This window comes from Diuraphis noxia, unplaced genomic scaffold (genome assembly GCF_037042655.1).
Source record: "Diuraphis noxia isolate RWA-SAM2 unplaced genomic scaffold, SU_Dnox_SAM2 contig0002, whole genome shotgun sequence".
Classification (NCBI taxonomy): Eukaryota; Metazoa; Arthropoda; class Insecta; order Hemiptera; family Aphididae; genus Diuraphis; species Diuraphis noxia.
The window spans coordinates 22,144,669-22,163,824 of record NW_028301712.1 but is presented as its reverse complement, the minus strand read 5'-3'; the positions used below and the strand labels follow the sequence as shown (position 1 = coordinate 22,163,824).

Here is a 19,156-nt window from a genome sequence, read left to right as displayed (position 1 = left end):
AACATCTTTGAGAGTTCTGCCATTTTTTAAATAATGTATCAAAAATATAAAAACAAAAATAACTCCACATTTAGCTATTTTTTTCTAAAAACATAAATCAGTAGAATAATTTTAAAAATCATATTAAACAGTTTTATTCCAGCCGATTTATGTTGAGATATTCGGTATCTACTTGAAGGCTATATAACGAATAAAATGCAATAAACAAAATATTTTGAGAAATTATGCATCGTTCTTAACCATCGTATATTGTAAATACATTTTATAGTGATTCCACGTATACTTGTCTTTGTTTATACTCTCTCGTTGACAATAAATTATATTACACTACCAGCCTCTTGCAGTCTACTATTCCCATACCGATTTAAACATTTACTAGATAATACACAATTTTACCTTGAACAATTCTTTTTAAAATAGTGAGGTGGCTCGATTTTTGAATGAACTGAAAAATTAAAAATGTTGAGCTTCAGTTTACCAAAAATCGCTGTAAAATGTACATATTATTATAATCATGGCTTTAAAATTCAGTAATAATTCTCCAAAATATTATTTCAAAAGTAATAATTAGACAAAAGTTATTGGCGAATGACCGGAACAAAGATGGTCAGAATAAATTGTTTAATATGTTTCGCCTTTGTTCGAAAACTTCAGCAGTCGATATGTCGATTCAGATTGACGTTGACAGCCGATGTGCGAGCAACGTGATAATTGGTGTTGTTCAATAAGAAAAGCATTCTCAACCACGTTGTATCTATTAGCACGTAGAAAACTTTTAAAATGTAATTTTTCAAACTGTTAGGAAAATATTTAATCATGTGGTGAAACCATTATTACCAACTTTGGATGCCTTCTTATACGAGTTAAACCTCGGGGGTCTAAAAATTATGGCTGTATAGTGTATACCTTTGTTTTTTGCTTCACTGAAAATATATGAAAACCCTTGTTGATTTTAAATATTGAATACCGTGCTATAATACCAACGAAATTTTATTTGTTTTTACCATTTTGTAAACTGTAGTGGTCATAGTAAATATTTAGAACTTTAGAAATTAAGTTTAAATCGCAAAATATTTCAGTTAACAAAATATATTGTCAGTGTTAAATAATAAGAATATTATACTATGCTAATTTTAAGTGCTCTTTAACTAGTTACCTAGTAATAAAAAATAAATGTTTTTTTTAGATTTTAATCCTAGAACTAATAATTTTTGAAAAATGTGTATAATTATACAATATTAATATATATATATATATATATAAATGTATTTAGTTCAGTGTACATAATATAATTATATGCTTCGTGATCATGGGTTATTGCAATTTAAAGTCTAAACAAATAATAGTATAATATGTACACATTACTCGTGAAATGCACAGTCAAAAAAGATTCAAAAATAAAAGCAGAGTTGTTAAAGATTTTTTTTTTAAGTAAAAGTTGGAAAACGTTTTTTAAAAGTCTTTTCACATCTGATCTAATCACCAAGCTTGAAAATTTAATTTAAAAACTACAGCCCATCAAAATGTAATGGAGGACTTATACATTGTATGGACAATAAAATGTATAGAGGATTTAAAATATCGTATATTAATACGATAAGTGTCAATAAATGGTGAATTAGTAGGATAGTATTAAACTATACTTAAAAACTTTGCTTTGTTCATATGAACTTATAAAATGCAATGTTAATATGAATTTCAGCACATTCGTTTGCGACATTTTGACATTAAATTTCAAAATGTTAAAACTATTAGGGCATAAATACCTCTTAATCTATATTTTGAAAATAATATTATGTAATTGTGTGCACTATTTTAATGATGTATTGCAATTAAGTAAATTATAAACTATTGAGTGGAGTTTTTGCATAATTAAAAAATAAAATTATATCCATTTAGAATTTTAATTTCATAATATTATAGATGCACACATTGCTTACTCAACACTTGAAATGAAACAGACGAAATGGTGTTTTATCGAATATCTATTCAGTTCTGTCCAATTGAATTACAAAGTTTATTTTATTAATGTTAAAAAAGAACAGTATGTGGCATATTCTACGTTTACACAACTCTGCGGAAACTCTTAGTCGTGATTTAAAGCCGGACACCGAGGAATAAATTATATTGGCAGTGAAAACTTTGCCAGCCCTAGCGCTGTATATATTGTTGAAACGCGTGGGCGGTGAAAAAGAAAGAGGGTATTTGATTCACGAGTAAACGTTTCAAACTGGAGCCAAAATATTCGTACGTGTATCAGTGTATATGGTATACCCCATGGGCGTATGAGTGAGTGAGCGTGTGCGTGCGCGCGCGCGCGCGTGTGTGTAAGTGTGTTTGGCGTATTTTGATTTTCGACCAGCCGCTAGGGAGATGTTTTTGGTGTAGGTTTTTCATCCCATTCTGAGGTTTCAAAAACTACAAAAATAAAACTAATCTAAACTTGTCGCATGAAAAATTCCTTGGAGTTATGAAAAACCAGACGAGCATACACACGCACAATATACATGTCATGAATTTTTTAGCGCGTAAAATTAATCTTTTTCAGAGGTGGAATAAGTGTTTACAGCATACGGAATAAACATTTAAAAATAAAAAAGCCTAGTGTAGGTACTATATACATGATATTGATATACATATTACTGGCATTTGGTACGGCTATACTTGAAGTCAAACTTTTGTAATCATTTCTATGACTCGCAAAGTCGCAAGTCTTCATTCATTTTCAAGTATTTCACATCATACCTTTTATATATGAACGATTTTTTTTTTTAAATTTTGAACACGATCTTGTGATTGGGCTGAAAACAACAGTATCTAATTCAATGACAGAACATACTCGTATACAATTATCAATATTAAATAGTGAAACGATCGGCAAAAACCAGTAGCCAGTTCTGCCACAAATCGCAATGATGTCTTGTAACTGGATTTCAAGGAAATAAACGAGATTTTATTTTATCTGTTCATCATTATTATTGTTGTTATGTCATTTCATTCGTATATTATTATCTTTCGTCGTACACAAAACGTGCACGGTATTCATGCGGGACTTATTTCACAGAGAAATACAAGTGTATGAATCACCGTTGCCAAAGAATTTGTAATCGGATGAATGCTGTTTGCCCGCACAATAAGACCGTAGAGCAAACTATCAGATGTCTCTTCGTAAAATAAGATGTTGTTTTTAACAATAGCATATTCCGTATAATCCAAGCACAATATACACGATAAATTAATCGCGTATTATAACGCATATATTGTAAAATGTGTGATGCATGATGAAATGAATTCATTTAATTTTATGCGGTCAGGCCCGGAAAGACTTTATTTTATCCAGACACTCAAATTGATGAACGTGGTTAATAATGGAAAATCACATGATGATGAAATCTTCGTAAAATTTATCCATGTTAAATAACTTGAATTAACAATCCTTAATCGCAATTCACAGCTATGCCACGACGTATAGCTATGATCGAGATGATAAAACCTATAGTAGATATATCAATATTTTATAGGTATTCGAATCGATATCGTTTAAATAAATAATATAATAGCGTTTTAATGAACTTTTAGAATTCTGGTGTTTTTAATATTATATACATTCACTATACAGCTTAAATGCTTTTTAAGATTTTTTTAATGCATATTTTTTGGAATATTTATCAACGGTAAACACAAATTATCTGACGAGTAATTTTAAAAAATAACTGGTTGGTTTAAAATTACTTTTACTTTTTTAGGTACGTAATCCCGTTGATTTATTATTGTTAAAAGATAATTATAATATTTTTATAACATTAGATATCATAATTGATCGTATTATAAATTATTTGTGGGTTACCTATCTTATTAATAAACATTTTTATTGAATGGAATTTCAGTTGATTTTTATATAATATTATAAACTTGTGATTTTTGTTAATTCATTTTGAAATAACAAACAGTCATAAAAGTTATGAATTATTTACACTTCTAGTTGTATTAATTTTATACATTTCATCTTTGAGGGTATTACATTTTTTATTTTGTAAAAAAGTTCCTTGACCAATACTCATCTGATCACTATATGATTTGGTAAGATCTGACATGAAACATAGCACGTAAATGGTTATGTAAAATGTCAAATTTGTATCGGAAACAAGTTTTTCGTGAATAAATTCCTATTTGAATTTCGAACAAAAATATAGTAATAAGTAACTTTTTATGTGAGATAAAATTAAAAGCATTGATTTCTTTACTAGAAAAGAGTATAATATTATTATAACGTAATCTAAGAACTAAAAAAATATGATAGGTGTATTTTACAATTTAACTGTGTGGAAATGTACTTATAGTTCTTCATATTTTTTAGTATATGAGCTTACATATGACAATATGAGGAATTTTTATTTGACATGTCTCGTGTGAAAACTTACACATTTAGAAATAATAATTTGAAAATATTTCCATAAATTCTAAATCTGCTTTTTAAGAAACTTAACGGAACATAAAAATCAATTACATAATAAAAAAAATGTTTATAAATGTGTCCTCACCGATTGCCGAACATATCTCAATACCCGAACAAGCTTCAACCTACCAGAATCATCACTTTCAGAAATATTAAATAACAATCTTCAATCCATTACCAACGTCATACAATTCATCACAGCCGCCAATCTTCTAACCAAAATTTAGTATAGTTTAAATTCGTGTAATTTTTTCTTTTTATATATATTTCTCACTGTAAACCCAATGGCCCATGTTGCCGAGGGTATCATTAATAAAAAAAAAAATAAAATAAAATCATTATGATGGATTATTTTATTAATATGGATTATTTTACTGAATAACGCTTATTATATTGTCTTAAAACGGATTCACATTTTTATAAATATTTTGTTTTCATGCCTAGGTAAGTCATAAAAAATTGGTGTAAAAAAATGTTTCTACTATTTCTTATTGGTATAATTTTTTTAACTTGGTGAATTTTTGTTTGACAAAATACATTGTTAATTTAATATTTTGAAGCAGAATTTTTTGAAGAATGTCAATGTATAAACATCAAATTTTGAATGAGTTTGAATAAGTAATTAAATTTATTATGAGTAGAATATTGGATTAACATATTCAAGAGATTTCTGTGACACTCATTCCACTCATATAAACTTCTCAAAGGTTGTTACTAATTGGATTTTCAAATATTGTAATTCTTAGAAAAATATTTTACAATAGATTATGAAATCAAAAATGTACTACAAAAGGTTTTAAAAATATATATTTTATTGAACTAAAATTCTATATCGATCGCAGGGAATTAATTATTTTTTTTTTATTTACTAGCGTAGGTACTTATCTACTGAGTGATTCAATGATTTTGTATTAAGTTACAAATATATGTATAATTTTTGAGCCTTAAAGTATAGAGTTATAGATCACAAATTATTTACATTATAGCCTAAAAAAAAAAAATATTACAGTAAAATTGTATTATCTAATTTGAAAAAAAAAATGAATTTTTATGATTATTTATTTTAGATTCTGAGTATAGCGATGAATGTATTTATAACTGATAATACTAATGATTTCACAAGCATTCAAAACAATTACATAACACGAATATATGAGATTTTTATTATAATGTCTTTTTTTTTATATATTCATTTTTTCTTGGATTTAAAATAGATAAAATACAATATTTTGCAAAATGTCTAACTGTATAAGTAACAAAATATATTTAATTTTTTTGAAATAACAATACGTTCTAGTTATATAATATATTAATAATAGTAAAAATATTTAAGCGTTTTTACATAAATATTTTAATAACAACCATAATTAGTTTTTAATGTAAGCAATGTTAAATAACTTTTAGCGTGTCTGTCAAATAGAAAAAAGAAATATTAAATAAACTAAGGGTTTTATTCAGAACGAACATTTTTAAGACGAAAAATTACATTAATAATGTCTGACACAGTTCAAAAGATGTGAAAAAGATGCCATCATAGTATCTTCTGCGATTTGACTGGACTTTGCAGAAAGACGTTTTTGAAGAAAATAATTGTTGTATATTATAATAATAATAAATGGAAAAAATTTGTAGAATTATTTGATAAACAGCACATGACGCAATCATATATTTATTTTTATAGAGTGATAATATTGTTTTAAATAAATTGTTGTTCTTATAATTATGTATCAATTCGATAAAAATAACTCAACAATAATACTTTTGTAAAAAAAAAAAATAAAGCATGTTTTATTATGAGAAAATAAGTTACCTAGTAAAGGATAAGTAACAAGAAAAATAATTATATCGATCTAAATTATTTTTTTTCTATAAAATATAACCAATAGATACTTAAGTGACACCACTACACTAATATATATTTTGACAATATTAAAGTAAACATTCAGAAACGTATTTTATTTTTATATGTTTTTACATATCGTAAATCGTAATAATATATTTTTTTTATGATACAATACAACATGGAATTCACAGTATAATGAATATTATTTTTAAGTTGTGCGTGTAAACAGCAAATAATTCGAAAAAAACCCTTTCGGTACTATACCACCCGTCACAATATAAATCAATATCGAATATTTAGTGTGTATAATCTATAATTTATAGTAATAAAATACTCAAAATATGTGATGTTTATAACATATAATATTACAAAATTTAAAACGTTTCTCTGGATTCCGACCGAAGTGTTTAAAATATTAGTGTGTAAGAGTTAAAATATTTGTATATGTGTTAATTTCCAAAAGTTATATTTTACCATTGATTATAGAATAGACAGAAAGCCCATACTATTGGTTGTAGAATATTATATGATCCATTGAATTAAATTAAAACCATATAATGATTTTACTATTTCTACCGATTAGAGATTAAGAATAGTTAGTAGGTATTTTTAAGAGATTGTATTTTGATTTTGTCATAATAGTATAACGCCATTCATATTTAATGTAGAGAATCTACAGAGAACTGTTGTAGATAATATTATACAGACAAACAGTTTAACTGAATTTTATTCAATATAACTTTTTATATAATTTGTTTTAATATAGCAATAATAAAACACTTGGTTATGCATTCTGGAAAGATGCTTTTTATTTACAAAACGCAATTTTAACCAATATCTGGTTTGATTGCCCGATTTCGTTGGGGAAATATATTTACAAGAAACACACTATCGTATAATATTACTCTATATAGTACTACGTATATTATATACATGTATATTTATAATATATATATATTATATATAAACTGTTTGTTGGTAGAATATTATAATATAACGTTATACGCATGTCAAAGGATAAAAATGTATGAATTGAACATTTTGAATAACCAGGTCGAGTGGTCTTGAGATACCCAAACAGAGGTTATTTCCAAAGCTTATTATGTACAAGTTGTTAATTTTAATACGTATACTGCACCGTTTACACAGCGTGCCTAAAACAATGAAAATAGTTTAAAATATGTTACCGTTTCGCTTCTATACATCTGAGAAATACCTTGATCCAAATATCTTCGTCTTTGATAATTCAATAATGTTGTTCGTCATATTATTATAAATTATGTTTCAATAAAGTTACAAAGTAGGCATGCCTGTAGCTATATGTACAGCTACGCTTAACAACTTATAAATATATAATATATAAAAAAAAAGATTTTGAGAAAGTGATGAATTTAGTCAAAATTTTAACTTAAAATGCTTAAAAAACTGTGACTGCGTTATCTATATTTTTCAATTGCTTTAAGTTCAATTTATGACAATCGTTTCAACTTAATTTTAAATTCATTACATACAAACAAAAATTGTATCATATAGGTATATTAGTAGATAGACAACAACTACCTTAAATATCTATAAATAATAAAGCACAACAATATCCGAAATATATACCAAAAGTTCAGTGTCGATTGTTGTACCCTAGATATACATATACTACGAGTAGGATATGTGTTTATACTGTTCATTTCATAATTTCAAATGTATGCTAATTCTCATTTAAATTTAATAATCTTAAGTTATACTCTTTTATTTAGGAAGATTCTGAAGTTTCTGCGAGTATTACTACCCTCAGAGCATTTCTCCAAAACAACATGTTTTAGTTAGTGTATTAATATTTTTCAATTAATCATACACAAAGTACAAAAACAACAGTTAATATCCTTAATTAACTGAAATACACCACTCCCCTCAAAACAGAACTTTGAACATGTTAATTAATAGCGAGCAGTTCCACCGATTAAAATCATAAATAAAAAAAGGCGGGTAAGTCGTGGATGTCGCTCTGCTGTACAGTAGGTTACAAGTGGGTTACTGTAATGGATGGAATTAAATTTGAATCCAATGATATTATATCATTGTATACGAAAAACGATTCTGAGCGAAGACGGTTTATCTTTCTAGGATATATTATAGATTATTAAAAATTTTCAAATCTTAGATTTAAAAAGAAATTTTTTTATGAATTTCTAGTTTAAAATAATTTGCGAATTTTCGTGACTTTCGTGATTTTTACATAATATGTTGTCAAAATTCAAACTTTGAATGCTTGTAAAAATAAATTGTGACTTTATATTTCTTTTATTTTTCAATTGTTATTGTAAAAATATGATAGGAGCCATGTATTAAATTTTCAAATCTTAGATATAAAAGGAAATTTTTTTATGAATTTCTAGCATAAAATAATTTATGAATTTTCGTGATTTTTACGTATGTTGTCAAAATTCAAACTTTGAATGCTTGTAAAAAGAATTGTGACTATGAATTTATTTTATTTTTCAACTGCTATTGTTAAAATGTGTTAGAAGCCTCTTGTATTAAATTTTCAAGCTTTTTGCATGGTGGATAGAATATACTTATATAAACATTCGGTGAAAATTTTATGTATTTATGGTCATTTGTTTTAAAGTTACATCAAAAACCAAAATCGATTTTGTCGAAAAATGAGTGTGCGTAAAATTTCCCGTTTTCCCTTAATTTTTAGTTTGTTTTTCTCGATTATTTAGAAAAGTATTAAGAATTTTTCACTTTTGACCCCCCAAAGTACCAACTAGATTCACTTTCTGATCGAACGAGGTACTGAAGTCAAAAATCGAAGCACTTTTACTGCCCCAAAACGTGTTGACAGACACACACAAAAAAAAAAAACACACATCATGATAAAATTAATACATTTATCGCTCCGCTCAGAATCTAAAATACTATACAACAATCTTATAAGGAAAGCACTATTAAAGATAAAGATATAGATTTATAAAATATCTTCGATTTTAACTGGCATAACGATTTTTCCTAAATCAAATATTTTGTGACGTACGGAGGTAATATATTGCCATACTTGCCAATAAACTCTCATTTAACCACCCTATAAAATGTACAGAATATACTCAGATACTCGTCCATTACTATTTGTAACACACTGATAAGCCTGCAGTAGTGACCAAATTACTACTAATCATCATTTGTTTATATTTGTCTCCTTTAAACCCAGATATAATACTTACTGTCGTCATTTTAGTGTATATGAAAGAAAATATCGCCACCTTAACATTATTATAATATTAACTATAAGCTATACTATTATTATGCACACACTTAATAATATTAGGCTTAAGTTTTAGTAACACATTTAACTATTTAAATAAATAGAGATTTTATCAGAGCGATCACGTACCGGTAAAATATAGCTTTCTACTATTATATTATTTATGCATTTGTGACGGTAAATGATGTTCGATGAAAATTAATGTTATTCGCTGGTTATGCACGCGAATCTCATATACTACAATTTGAAAAATTATGTAGCTAGGTATTTATAAAAATAGAAAAAATGCATTTTTATTTTTTATTTGTGTTTATAAGTTGCATTCCCATGACATTTACTATTACATAATTTTTCAGCCCCACGGCGAGATGCTTATTACAACCAGTCTTGCAATGGCAACGCTGCATTACCCTTGAGGGCCCGTAACCGTACTATTACTATAGCTGCTTCCCTCAGTGTCAACCGTCTACCACCTGCTATTTTATCTCATTGTCAATGTCTAATAGATTTTCTTCGCAAACAACTATTTCTTGGCGTGTGTAATTGTATTTAAGAAAACCATGTTCCGTACCTATAAGGCTATAAAATAATTAGAACATTTTTAATTTTAATAATATATTTTTTTTTTTATTAAGAATTAACTTACAGAGTTTGTATAAGTCATTTTAAACTTGGGTGATAACTGCCAGTATATTTTGCGGAGAACCACGAGCTCTATCAACGTCCCGTATAGTTACATGTACAGTTGTGCCTATTTCAAGTCGAGAAAACTTTTCTTTAGAAAGTTTCTTCATTTTCTCACTTTGATTTTCAAAGCTTTTTTTTTGAAGTTTTATGTGCAATACAAATATTTTCTTGACGATCATCTAAAACAATATTTAAAATAATTTAATAAGTTATAAAAATAATTTTTAAATATTTATATATTAGTTTTATTGTGTTATATTTAGAATTCGGAAATTTATCGTTAAATAATTAAAAAATATTTAACTACCAAGTTCCGAATTTTTTTCTGCGATTTCTATGATTTCATTTCCGATTTCGTCTTCTTCGGTGATCGGTTTATTGGTTATTTCTTCTAAATCTTTAAGTCTTCTTTCGTAATGACCTCTTTTATTTCATAATTTGGAAGATTAGATAACTTTAAACCAATTCTAGTTGTGCAGCCAAACGTCACCTCATACGGCGTTCTACCTATGCCTAATATGTAAATAATAAGCATTAAAAAAAAAAACAACAATTTTTACTAACTATTAATAAAAATTAGTAAAATGTTAATAGTACAGAATGAAAATCTCTATTTTTTTTAAACTGAATACATTTTAATGCCGATGGCTAATCGGAACTATTATTATCATCCATCCAAGCAGCTAGCATTTCTTGGACGTTTCTATTGACTCGTTCAACAGACCCTTGACTTTGACTATGTCTAGGCTTTCCGTGAACGATGTTGACTTCATTCCACATTATATGAAGCTCATTAATCACCGAATTAACGAATTATCTTCCGTTATCGGGTTGCATTATTGCAGGTGCCCCAAATAGCGTATAAATATCGATAAGATTATAAGTGATTTCTTCAGCGCGTTTTGACTTTAAGGGATTTAATATTACGTATTTAGTCAGATCATCCTGGTATTTCATTATGAAACGATAGTCATTATAATGTTGAGATTGCATGCGCATAAGGTAAACTTGTGCCAGTGAGTTGAAAGTTGACTCTAAAATTGGTTTGGATACTAATCCTCTTCTTAGGTGCACTGTTTTTTTTCTGACATTGACATTGAACACATAATTTTAAATAAACCATTAGTTTTTCGTTTGTTATATTGCAATATTCATTTTTCAGTTCTGCAATCGTACGATTTCGTCCTTCATGACTGATGACAGAATTCGATTCGTGAAGAATATCAAACAATTCGTCAATTTTAATGTAATACAATACAACATTTTTTTCGTCAACTAGTCTAATAAGGCATTCTTTTCCATTTATTTATAAAATATCGCACTTACGTACTACATGATAGTGCTTCATTGTTTTAGTTTCACTGACAGTTTTCAAACACGTTTTTGATGTTTAACTTGTTCAATAGCATCATTGTAGTCTTTATTAGACAAAAATGAGTTATTGTCATCTCATTTGTTTGTAAGAATATTTTTTATTTTTTCGTTGAAAGCTGTGCGAACATTCTGTATATCGATAGCCATTTTAAATAAGTGGTAAATATGATGGCAATTGTATACATACTAAGGTAATAATTTAAATAAATTTTCGATAGGTATGAGATTTTCAAATGTAACCTCCACGGCTCTACCGATGTTGTAATATATATCCATTGTATATTGTATAGGTCCAGGGTCCACCTTATCTGTGGCCGATGAAGTTTTATTGATTTACCCAATTAGTACCACAATTAGCTTAGCGATCACCTTATCATTGCTCGTTGGCCATTATCTTATAATAAAATAAACATTTCCCAAACCATACGGTTATATTAACGTTATTCACTAGAAAATAACGATAATAACCACATTCGTAGGTAAATAACGTAAATAACCGGCGAAAAACGTTAATTTCCGATATAACATAATATACCGTAACATATATTTATAACTTGTTATGTATTATATTACATCTGTTTATACCTTGTTATTGTTAACATTATTATATCAGTTCACTGTTACTTAATTATAGTCAATTACGTCTCGGCGTAACTATCACTAATGTACATATTATACTAGATAGCAAATTCATCATACTATTTAAATTTTATATAAATTAATAATCATGTTAAAATTGTTAAAAATGTACCATCCATATATCAATAGATATAGATAGCCAAGGCTAGGAACATCTTATTGTGTCTAATTAAAAAAAAAAAAATATAATATAGTAGGCCTATCAATATAATATTATTATTTAAGTATAACTCACTTGTAAACTGTAAATTGTATACAATTCAGATACTGCAGTCGTTTTGGTGAATTGATAAAGACGGAGATTCAATGACTGCAGAGCAGTATGATTATATAATATACTCATATTTATATGATAAATATAAATATAGATATATATATTTTTATGACGTATTCGTATTCCTACCTATAATGTCAAAACGTTTCAATGTTTTCATACGTTACATCTACAATGGGTTCAAAGTGTTTATATGTTTATGTAACTATATATAGGACCAATGACCATACACACGTTACACACGTTACACACGTTACACACATACAATATACATATAATATGTGTATAGTCATAAACGGTTGGCCATCGAATTCTAAGGACGTGTTTACATGGTTTTAATATCCAAACCGTTTTTAAGGCGTTTATCGTTCTCTATACCTAGGTATACGATTCGGTTCAATAGTAAAATATTCGGGCCCGTGTAAAGTTATGCACAACACCGCGACAATAAAACGAAATACCAGACATGGTGCGAAACAATGATCTGCGACAATTTATACGGGTTACAGAGGATATCCAAACGTGATACTTTATAACATTTATATATACACAGACAAACAGCGTAATATAACCATTTTATTGACTAATTTTATGAACGAGCGTACAATTATTATTATAAAGCCTATAAAGCAATGTAGTTACTGTTTTATGCATAATGCTTGGTAATCCACACGTTTAGCTCCGTGATTGATTATTCACTCGTATATTTTATTTGTGTTTAAGTATACCGGTGTAGTGTGATCTAAGTATATACATCGCAAATATTATAATATGGTAAATGATATACTCACGAGATAAGAAACGGACGTCTAAGATTTATACACTGTAGTTATAAAACGTTAACGATTCTAAGTAATGGGTTGGAAAATAGAGGAAAAACAAATATAATTTTAGGGCAATAATCGATGATTATTATTTTGCTTATTTGTGTTGCTTTATTAACAAACAAGACAATGCGGACTATATATATATATATAATGTATAAGCAGATAATATAGTATGTGTATTGTGTATCGCTTGTATTTGTATATAATATGTAGACGCATATAAACGCACACACATGCCCAAGTTAGAAGGGGCAAAAAATAAAACGTGTTAGGTGGATGGAGGACAGTAACACAAAAAATTAATGGTCTGTACATCGTTAAACGACCGTTGTAGAGTATAGCATTGGGGGACAAAGCGCGACTAGAACGATGGCCGTAATAAATTTTGGCCCATGAAACTGAATCCACGAACTAAACCAACGAGTGTGGATTCTGATGCTAAACATTTTTTTATTATTATTATTATTATTATTACTCCTGATATTTTATTATTTTTCGGACATTCAAAATAATAATAATAAGGAAATGTAACAATAATATGCAATGTGCATACTTATTACATATATTGGTGTATTATATATTAATTTATGTTTATCAAACACTGATAGCTAATATATATCCACAGATAATATAATAATTATTATTATTTTATCATTTGTGGTATAGCTATGAACTGTTATTATAATATAGGAGTACTGATTTACACGAATTAATGATTAATTATTGGAGTTTTCAAAGTCGGTAACATGAATGGTTTTCTTAACTCATTTTTTAATCATGTAAAGTTATTAATCACAATTTTATTATTATTATATTGAATACTTGTAAATATAATTATTACAGTATGTTATATGTAGCATATAGAAAGTCATCTAACTTTAAATTTGAAGTGTGGTAAGTGATCTATTATATCTATAAATATTTCTGAATGAAGTAACCTATACATTTCTTCTGTAGTTAGTATATACATATGGTACACACATATTCAAATTTTTTCTAAGACGTTTTATCAAAGCACGGCGAAGGTAAATAAAAAATAGGCCCATTAAATAAAAATTCTATCCATTTTTTAATTTGTATTCAAAAGTTTTATTGTACCTACATTTATAATTGATTTTATTATTATTGTAATTGTATATGTTTTGAATATTTGACGATCAAAATATGTATCTTTACTAAAATTTGGTTTGAAATACGTAATTCATTGGGTAAGACTGGTTGTTTGCTGTGGTGGTGCTTTATGGAGTTTATGAGGCTGCCTTTCAAACAAAGAATAATTTTTCCAGAAAAATCTGAATATTTTGTTTTTGATTATGCTATGTTTTTTTTATTTATAAACCATCCATTCAATTGTCTATACAAAATTATTTCGATGTTTTACTTTAGGTCAGGCATCCCACAACGACTCTCTTTTTTATAACTAGTAAAAAATAGATCGAATGATTAAATTGTGTGAATTTGAATTTTAGTGAACCACTGCTATGGAATTTTTAGATCACAATTTCTACTCGAACAAATATTGCATTTCAAATTAATAAATACGAAAGATAACGAGAGAATAATATAAAAACTATTCACGTAGGCTATCATTACATTTTGTCCTATGTGTGGTTTCACGCGTTGGCATTTAGTCAAAAGTCATTACTACAAAAGAGATATGCGATAACGTTCGGTGAATTGGTGGTTTTTCACCTTGCTCTGAACAATTTTTCTTCTTTTGTATCAATGCCAAAAATGTGTGTAAATTAAAATATAACCCTAAATACTTCAGATTTCAGAAAACAATAATGTAGATTCCGTGAGTTTGTATGTTGGCATTTTTTTAAATTAATAAATGAATAAAGTTATTAATATCCTGTTACAAGCAAATCAATTTTCGAATTAGTTATTATTCAAACATTAAAGCTTATTTCATCGTCATTAGTTTTAATGTGTTAATATTATTTACAATATTATACATAAATTGATAGGCTCCCGAGATGAGGTCACGAGTTACATATACTTTAAGCGTATTATAAAGCTTCAACGCCTTCAACTACAAAAACAATAATATATTTATAGTGTTATACACACATAATTGAGATTTTTCCAATGTAACACGTTAACAAAACTACAAAAGCCAAATTCATTTTATAAGCTCATCTCTATATATTATATAAAATTGTGCAATTACTTGTGCTATTAGAGTTGGGAAGTTATTAGGTATTTATTATAATGGTTAATGTTAAAAACGTGGTGACTGGCATCTTATAGAAATTCTAATAATTGTTTTATGTTGTTGTTTATTATTAAAAATGTATAAAGTTAGGTACCTAATCTAAAGCCTGATAAAAATAATTGCTCATTGTTTAAACCATAATTTTTATAATGTCTTACCGTCTTATAAATAGCATATTCTTTGTTTATTTTCTAATTTAAATATTTTGTATTGTTGTATGGCAATGGCTTAATTAGTAGATTCAATTTGGGAAACTAAGATAACGTTTAAAATGATTTAAAAAATATTGCTGAAAAAGGTTACCTACAAGAAAACAAGTTTTTGTCTATATCGAAACTTCCAAGTTATAATTAACAGATTTAAGGTTTCATTAAATACTCCACATTCAAAGCTGTCTTTTACTTAAAATATACATATTTATATTAAAATTGTATATTAAATATATAAAATATAAGATTAAGTATCAACAATAACGATAAAAAAGATGAAATGAAAGATTAACAAATTATATTAAAAATACTTTTGGACTAAAAATTAAAATATAAACAATTCTTTTTAAATTAAATTAATTAATTACTAATTGTTTAAATAAAAGTAAGTTAAAAATAAACTATATAATACAATAATAATAAAACCTTTTCTAAATTAAAGACAAAAATAGTATTCTATATTACCTATTTTCAACAATTAACTTCTGTGTTTACGGTGACTGCAGGTCATAAAGCTAGTCTCCTAATAACGCCGTCTCCGGGCACTCAACTATGTATTTTACCACGCCGTGTATCTCAATAATTATCGACTATATTTCACCGTTGATCGTTCATAGTTAATAATAAATGTGGAAATAATATAGCTATTCCAAGAAATATAGCAACATCCAATCATCAACTCGCTGCCCGAGAGCGCCACTATTCCTAGAAAAACAAACACCTGAATAAAATCTCTTACATAACACCATTTATTCTAGACGAACAACAAGGACCATCGATCGTGTACTCATTTTATTTCATATCAAAACGTTTAATAGAGCAGTGACCATTTCTTTAATTGTAATATCATATTAGTAGTGTTGGTTCCACGATCCTAGACCTGGATTTAGGTAGCATCATGCCTTCATTAGAGCACTGATTATAATTACAACTCCTGACCTCATCGTCCTCATCTTCGGGTTATTGACTCTTTGTCGTCTTTATTAATATTTGAACTATGAGTAGTTGTAAAATGTGTATGTCTATTATATTATGTAAATAATATTAACATTATGTAATGTGTTGAACTATAACCTTTTTTCCCGACAACCACACGGATTAAAATCTTTCTTCACCACATTTCTACATGAAATGTATTTATTGCATTTCGAATAAAATATTGGTATAGTTATTACAGTAATGATTTTTTTTCCCAAGTAGATTCCCAAAACGTAAGAAAAAACTATCTATAACCTGTGAATTATATTAATACAATTTCAGGAAATGAGTTTTTTGTTTTTATTTGAACTTAACTTTGAATTGTTTTTTTGGATATGGTGATTCATCATTGGTTAATGTAATTTGTAGCGTCGGGATTTCAAAGTTGACATTTTAATACAAGGCTGAAGGTTACCCATATATTCATTACCCCATTCAATAAATGTTCAGAATCTTTAATATTTTTATGAGTAACTTACAATATTATGCATAGTACACCGAGTTTTATTCATAATAATTGTTTTTCGATTGTGGTGATTTATCATTGTGCTTACATTTTTAACAGAAAAATAAATCACTATCCTACAACCACTGTAAGTAATGTAAAAATGTATCCTGTTCAGTACTTTTAATTTATATTTTATATTTAAAATAATGTAAAACAAATGTAATTGTTTTGTATAATGGTATACATTTATTCAGGTCAATGAAATAATTAAAGAAATGTCCATGAGTTTTTTCATATAGTCATATTAAAATATGATTTTATAAAAAAATATTACCATAAAGATAATTATAATCTTTAGAAAGTAAACTGTTAACTTTCTATGAGTTAAATTAATTGTATAAGGTGACTTTATGTTTGTTTGGACGATAAAGATTAAACTAAATTGTCTTTTATTTGACAGACAAGCAACATAACTTTACTATTATGACCATCGAAAAGGATTCGAAAGGTCTTTGAACAATCAATTTCAAATAACGACTAACATCTTAAATGCCTTTTGTTAATTCATCTCTTGTGACCCAACTTGACAATTCGACCGTAAAATCGATTTTCTAGAAATGTAATAAATGAACTCCCGAGTTTATCAACTATTAAATTTAGAATTCGTATAGAAAGAGCAGTCGTACTGCATAAAATTTTATACCGAAAACCGAACATGTTATGTATTTTTAATTTTTATAAAACCATTGGAATAACTGGTCATGTACATAACGTAAATTAAATGACTGATATAGAACTATGGTTTAAAGTATTTTTCTAAAATAATGTTCGTACAAAATACCTTATCATGAGTAAGCATCGCTTTGTTTTAGTAAACCTATAATAATAATAACAGTAATAATCGTAGAATTATTATTTTTTTTTTTTACATTTATTAGAATAAATATAATCTGTAATAGTAGTTAGGTACAATAAGCATTTGAGTGAAAATTTACAAGTTGACTGTGAAATCATGAGGGGAGTAGCTACTCTCCCTGGGTAGCTTACCCAGCAGAAACACTTGACGTGGTTGTATTATTAATTTAAAAAAAAAATTATATATATATATATAATGTATTTATAATATTACTGTAGTTTTATATTTTAAACACCATAGAATACCATAGTATATTTACTAATATATAACATTGAATGAATATTTTTCTAGTTTTACGTGTTTATATTTTAAAGTAATCGAATACAAAATAGTAAAAAAAAAAAAATATTTTATATCCTCTTATATTTCTTATTTATCCTTTCCATAACTTTCTTTTAAACATCAAACGCTTGTAGCCTCTAAAAAATTTTTAACATTAAAAATATATATAGTGAAACACAGAAATTAATATTTTGCAGCCTGTTAAAAATTTGGAGGATTTGTGTTTCCGAATTAAAAGATTACTTAGATATTTTTTAGTTTATTTAAAAGTAAAAATTGTTGAACAACTTGTAAGTATAGAATTTTAAGCATGTATATAATTTATGTAAGTTTTTTTGATCAAACACGATTTATGGGTAGTTAATTTGTTGTTGATACTAAGTTTGTACGAGCTAGGGATTTCAATGTATTTGCATCTTTTTTTTGGGATATCTTACACGATGCTTTTCAAGCTACAAATATGTTTCAAATACTTCGCGATCTAACCAAAATAATTTTTTTTTTGCATTTTTAGCGAATTTTATAATTTTTATGGCATTTTTTAATTTTTTAGGTCATTTTTGATATATTTGTCGTATAATGACTAAACAAATTGACCTCATTGAAATATAAGTATTATATAGTACTACGTAATATAAATTATTTTTATTTTGAACTATTTTAACGCCGATTAGGTGTATTGATTATTGGTGCTATTTTCGTGCTAAACTTTTATCGGAGTATTTTCTTAATTTCAATTGCGAAAT

At 27.0% G+C, this 19,156-nt stretch overlaps 1 protein-coding gene and 1 pseudogene across 1 annotated transcript in view; one reads left to right on the top strand and one right to left on the bottom strand.

Moving 5' to 3' along the window:
• The window catches only part of dcma (syntaxin-like domain-containing protein decima), a 235,156-nt gene that overhangs the window by 31,482 nt on the left and 184,518 nt on the right, over positions 1–19,156 (top strand). The window lies entirely within an intron of this gene.
• LOC149058216 (KRAB domain-containing protein 2-like) lies at positions 9,876–11,238 on the bottom strand (annotated as a pseudogene).